At 46.4% G+C, this 6589-nt stretch overlaps 1 protein-coding gene across 3 annotated transcripts in view; it reads right to left on the minus strand.

Moving 5' to 3' along the window:
* LOC108281971 (zinc finger protein 491-like) overlaps positions 1–6589 on the minus strand; it is a 33959-nt gene that overhangs the window by 15315 nt on the left and 12055 nt on the right. Inside the window, exon 1 of one of the 3 annotated variants that reach the window (XM_017497701.2) lies at positions 3312–3448. The exons of 1 other annotated variant lie outside the window; for it this stretch is intronic. The gene's annotated coding sequence lies outside the window, so the exon portion shown is untranslated. Of the gene's footprint in view, positions 1–2226; positions 2696–3311; positions 3449–6589 lie in introns of those variants that run through there. One more of the 3 variants, XM_037727599.1, reaches the window with a different exon arrangement.

Here is a 6589-nt window from a genome sequence, read left to right on the forward strand (position 1 = left end):
TTTGGGAGGCCAAAGTGGGTGGATCACTTGATGTCAGGAGTTCAAGACCAGCCTGGCTAACATGGTGAAACCCCTGTCTCTACTGAAAATACAAAAATTAGCCGTGCATGGTGGCATATGCCTATAATGCCAGCTACTTGCGAGACGGAAGGATAAGAATCCTTTGACCCCAGGAGGAGGTAAAGGTTTCATTGAGATGAGATCGCACTACTACACTCCAGGCTGGGCAACAGAGTGAGACTCTGTCTCAAAGAACGAAGGAATAAACAAAAACCACACAAGGTAAAAAAAGAGAAAGTTTGGGCCGGGCGTAGTGGCTCACGCCTGTAATCCAAGCACTTTGGAGGCCAAGGCGGGTGGATCACCTGAGGTTGGGAGTTCAAGACCAGCCTGACCAGCATGGTGAAACCCTGTCTTTAAAAAATAAATAAATAAAAATAAAAAAAGAGAGAAAGTTTGAAAAATAGATGGAAAGTAAAACAAACAGAGAACAATTACATATATACATATTAATACAACTATATCAATTACTACTTTAAATCTCTATTATTCACATACACAAAAAAGAGAGATTGACACAGTAAGGGTCAGTAATGTGTAAAAGAAAATCATTTCAAACAGAAAGATATGGACACATTACATAAAAAGGTATGCAAAAAGTAAGTCATTCTAACACTAATCAAAAGAAATGTGCAAGTGTTATAATGTCTGACCACGCTGTGGACAGTATGGCGACTCCCACGAACTGCATGTACACCCCTGTGGTGCTTTCTGGAATTAGAAAACCTGAAATGGTTGTAAAATCCTAAAAGGAGGAAGAAATGTTCAACCTCTGTGGTGCCTACTTAACTCTGAGACATTTTCTTTTTTTCTTTTTCTATTTTTTTTTTTTGAGATGGAGTTTCGCTCTTGTTAGCCAGGCTGGAGTGCAATGGCGCGATCTCGGCTCACCGCAACCTCCGCCTCCTGGGTTCAGGCAATTCTCCTGCCTCAGCCTCCTGAGTAGCTGGGATTACAGGTACGTGCCACCATGCCCAGCTAATTTTTTGTATTTTTTTTTAGTAGAGACGGGGTTTCACCATGTTGACCAGGATGATCTCGATCTCTTGGCCTCGTGATCCACCCGCCTCGGCCTCCCAAAGTGCTGGGATTACAGGCTTGAGCCACCGCGCCCGGACTCGTAGTTTCCTCTTCACACCTCACGCAGTTACTTTCAGCCACTGGCCTTCTCCAGCTTTATGCAATCACCCCCGCTACTTAAAACACACCTCAGGATGTCTCCGTTTCTATTATTTTCTGTTTAACTGTGCTCAAATTCACTGTACTAATTTACTTTTACATGCCCTGCTTTTGTTCAGTTGCCAAATTACACTTTTCCTCCAGGCAATTACAGCTAATATTTCACTCTTAATTTCACTCCCATTCTCTGCTCATACCCAAACTTGTTAATGAAAGTGATTGGTTACTTATAGATACCACACGCTTCCTCATACACACAGAAAACAAAAGCTCTGCCCTCCACACGGTTACCCTACCAAATCCCGCTATAACCCTTAACAGCCGCAGCCCTTGGGGGCTCCCCTGGCATTTGGGTCCAAACCTCAACACCCTCAGAACACTTTCTCATCTTTTCACTTTACACTCCCAGTTATGTCGAAGCCAAGGACTTTTTTCCTCTGTGGTTCTTCTTACATCTGCCTTCCTACCAACTGCACAGGCACTTGTACCCTAGTTTTCCTTACTCCCAAAGTTCAGTTCGCCAATGGGGACAAAAGCCTCCCTGTTCCCCTTGTGATCCCAACAAGACACAAGCGGGTCATTCCATTAATCCCCTTAATGGTAGAGTTACGAACTACTACTGCACTCAGCACCAGGTAAAGCAGGCCTGACCACCTCAATCCTCAGCTTCCGTAGCCTCTGTAATGTTTTCTGATTAATCTCTTAATTCCTTAAAAAAATCGCATATAAGCAATAATTAGTCAATACAACAAATAGTCCTTCTAACCCCACAATATCACCCCTTGCCCCGAGATCTCCCAGCAGTCTAAATTCTTTCCCATTTTTAGGTTTCCACGCCACCCCCAATCCCGCTTGAAGAAACCCTGAGAAACACTGCCCCATCAACCCTCTGTGCCGGCCTTCCTAATATTACACTGCCCTCCACTCTTCATTTCTTTTTTATTTACATTACTAATATAAAAAGACAGGAATGTAAGGTCTGACCACCGTGGACGGCACGGCACCCCTATGAACCGCACATACAACTCTAGAGGGCCTTCCGGAATTAGAAAACCTGAAATGGCTGTAAGATTGTAGAAAGAGGAAGAAATTATCAACCCCCGCCTAGGATACTTAACTTTAAGATATTCTCTATTGTTTCTCATTCCGGCCTCCACTGACAAGGCCACAGGACTTTGTAACAGACTTTGACCAACCTCCTTATGCCACACCCTACGACCCCTCCCAGCCTGCAAAAAGACAGCCAACTGTAACTTCTATAACTTTCCACTGCCCACCCCAAACCCATGCACCCAGTTGAATAAACAGCCATGTTGCTCACACAAAGCCTGTTTGGGGTCTCTTCATTCAGAGCGCGCGTTTTAACAATAGTTATATGAAATCCAAACAAATCACATTTTAGATCAATGACAATGGAAAGGAATTTTCCTAATCGCTTTTTCTTTTTTTTTTTTGTTTGACGAAGTCTCCTTCAGTCGCCCAGGCTGGAGTGCAATGGCGCGAATTCGTGTGTCTGAAACAAAGCCTGGGGGATGAAGAGTTGACATTGTTGTGGTCAACTGAAGACAGGAGGTCCGCTGTGTAAATCCGGAAATCCAGAGATTTGCCGGCAGTCCTAGAAGCTAGGCCGGGGATTACAGTCGCGGATTTGCGTCCCTGCTTCGCATATATCTCGAAATCTCAGGAAAAACCCGAGGCTCCTGGAGACAAAGAAGCAACTGAAGAACCCACAGACTGCTGCTCCTCCCACACGAACCCCACACTTGAGGCAGACTCCCCCAATGACCCTCCCATGGACCCACACATTCTGGGGAGATGCGGGGCTGCGGGCAAGGAGCTGCCCAGAAAGGGCTCAAGGCAGGGGCCGCAGTCGCCGCGAAAGGACGAGACAGGACGCCCGGGGTCCAGGCTGCTGGCCCAGCCCCAACTTGCGGCCGATGGAACCGAGGGCGGAGCTGCGTCAGGGGACGCGAGTCCCAGACCACAGAGACAACGGCGGGGAGATCTGGTTCCCACCACGGCCGGTTCCAACCAGGCGTACCGTCTCAGGACTCCTGGCCTTGAACACTCACCATTTCCCAGCTTTTGCGGTAGGTTCCTCCCTCCACCTCCTGCTGCCAATACTGGCCCCGGAGCAACCGAGCACAGAGCGGAGAAAAGGGTGTTAGAAGAATCGGCGGGCTTTTTAAACCTCGCAACCTCCTCCAGGCAAGGCGCCTGATGGACACTTCTCACGACCCCGCCCGGTGGCTCTGATTGGATACTGCCCAAGATCCCGCCCCCTGGGCCCTGAGTGACAGCAGAAGTGATCTCCCGGTGCTCACCACCCCGACGGAGACCGTGATTGGATAGTGCCCCAGGTCCCGCCCCCTGGGCACTGAGGGACAGAAGAGGTGATCTTCCAGTGTTGAGAGGAACCGGATAAACAGGTTCCAGATCTGGGGAGAAGGTGGAAGGTTGGCGGTGGTTCCGCCCTCGGCAGGGACCTGACCCCTCCCAGGAAATATTTGCATTTAAGAAGAATTCCCTGCCAGTAGTCTGAGGGCCCTTCCTGCTGCTTCCCCCAGGACTGGGGGTCACAACTGTGTGCAGGGATTCCCAGACTCACTGTCCAGTGGAGCCTTCCCCTGGCTTCAGAGCAGGAGGGGAGTGAACGCCAAGGAGACCACACTGCAGCAGGAATGAGGCTGCTGGCTGCATGGGCAAGCCTTTCTACCATTGTTTCGGGAATTAGCAGATGGGTGGAACGGGAGGATTTTGTTAAGATGTGCACCGGCTTAGTAGATTTACTTTTCAAACACTGAACAAAGACAAAGCTTGACTTTTATACATGAAACGCAGAGGCAGAACAAAGGGAGTTTATTTTAAATGACAGGTTTACAAATTAAGTTTACATATGACTTACACGGCATATGTCAGGCCTCCAAGTTCATTCCTGACCATTACAGCCTTGGTGACCGGCACGTATGCCTCTGGATGGTTCCCAGCAGCCACAAAGTCCGAAGTAACCAGACGGCCACAAAGAGAAGTGAAACAACTTGTTCCTGCCTCAACTAATTGCCCTCCCCCTGCAACCTGCAACCATTGTTCCTGCTCAGCCTTCCGAAATTTCCCCCTGGACATTGGGTTTCTCAAGACCCCCTCCCCTGTAACTATGTAATTTGCCGCACCCTCCCCTCTGCTTCCAACCCATAACCCCCACCCTATGATCATGCCTATTTGTAACGGATAACCCCTACCCTTGTGACCATGCATCCCGTGACGCCCTCCCCCTCCCTAAAATAGATTACCACCTTTAACCATTTCCTCCAGCCTACATAACCAGTCTGCTTTCCTACCCCCTTTGCATAACTCCTTTCTCAGACTTGGCCTGCTCGCACCCAAGCCGGAAATTAAAACGATCTCCTTGCACACACAAAGCCTGCCTGGTGGTCTCTTTATGCCAGCGACGGGCCTAACGGTTTAAATGGTCACTATTTGGGTTGCAAGCACAGCTTATCTCCCTTCCTTTACTAGATGTTCGGTTAGCTGCAATTTAGCCAGCCTAGACCTGTTTTATGACCTTTGCTGGGCTGCTTAGATGAAAGATAGCAACTTTTTGTTATTAGCTGCAGAGAACAAGAATACATGAATTTAAAAACTTATAACTTGCAAAGCAGAATACAGTTTCACAAAGGTGAGGGGGAGGATTCAGGGAAGTTTTGCTTATACTACAGAAAAGAAAGGAAATTTGTTTTTCTGCTTTCATTTTCTGCTTCACCACCTTATCTCTCAGGATACTCATTTTCACCAAGAAAATAAAAACACAGCAACAACAGAATAAAATTGTTAAATGAGTGGAAAAACTGGAATTATATGGCAGCAATAGTCTACAAAGGAATCAAAAGAGAAAAAAAGGAAAAACATGAACTAGCTCAGCGAAGCAGTTTTTCAACCACAGTTCAGCAGGAAACGCCCCACTCGGGAGGTTAAACAGATTCTCAACCTGGCAGCCAGACTCTGATTGCTGAACCCGAACCCCCGAGTCTATCACAACCTGTGATGAGACAGGATCACTGAAAGATTTAACTCTAAGCTGTCAACTTGCCTTCCTATCCCCTCTGCATTGTGTGGCAACACTCTCTCCTTCCAGAACTTCATTTTATTTTTTACTTTTTTTTTTTTGAAACAGAGTCTCACTCTGTCGCCCAGGCAGGAGTGCAATGGTGCTATCTCGGCTCACTGAAACCTCTGCCTCCCAGGTTCAAGCAATTCTCCTGCCTTAGCCTCCCAAGTAGCTGGGACTACAGGCACCGACAATCATGCCCAGCTAATTTTTGTATTTTTTAAAAAATGGTGCCACCACACCCAGCCCTAGACCTTCGTTTTCACCAGCAGAAGATTTACCTGGAGTCAGTTTAAGGTACTGACCTACATAAATTGTCAAATTCATAAACCTGTTCTCTCTCCATAAGGCAATCCAATGGGTCTCTGAGCCTGGCAACAGAGCAAGACTCCATCTCTAAATAAACAAACAAATAAATAAATAAATACACAAATAACAGATTTTCTTCATATATCAAATCACAGTCAGACTCCAGCTATTCTACGTGTAAACCAAAAATAAAATTAAAGCCCAGCCCTCTCCCCCATACAGAGGGATTTCCCACTCAGCTAAGGGCAGCCCAAAGTAAACCTGAAAATCTAGAAATCTAGTTCAGGCCATGATGGAAAGCAGGGGTCGAACCTGTAGTCCCACCTTAGCACCTGTAGTACCAGTTACTTGGGAAGCTGAGGTGGGAGGATCCCTTGAGGAGGGACGTCCAGGCAGCAGTGAGCTGTGACTGTACCACTGCACTCCTGCCTAGGTGACAGAGTGAGACCCTGTGTCAAAAAAATAAAAGAAAAAGAAAAAACTTTCAGAAAAAAATAATTTATATCCATACTATCATGGGGGAAAAAACGTGAGTAATGGTGATTCTGCTGAGAAACTATAAAGAAATCCTAGGAGAAGCTCTGAAACCAACAGTAAATGGCTATGGGTGAGGCCTGAGACACATTTTGGTTTGGAAACTCACTCATCGAAATATCAAAATGTGTATGTGATGGTGTACACACAATATAGAAAATACTAATTTTAAATTATTCATAGCCACTAAGAGGAACCACTTGCTTTTTTGAGTTAAGATATTTTCTTTTTGTTTTCTTTTTTGTTTTTGAGACAGAGTTTCACTCTCGTTGCCCAAGCTGGAGTGCAATGGAGTTCGATCTCAGCTCACAGAAACCTCCTCCCAGGTTTAAGCGATTCTCCTGCCTCAGCCTCTCTAGTAGCTGGGATTATAAGTATATGTCACCACACCCACCTAATTTT

The sequence above is a fragment of the Cebus imitator genome, unplaced genomic scaffold, assembly GCF_001604975.1.
Source record: "Cebus imitator isolate Cc_AM_T3 unplaced genomic scaffold, Cebus_imitator-1.0 Scaffold234, whole genome shotgun sequence".
Classification (NCBI taxonomy): Eukaryota; Metazoa; Chordata; class Mammalia; order Primates; family Cebidae; genus Cebus; species Cebus imitator.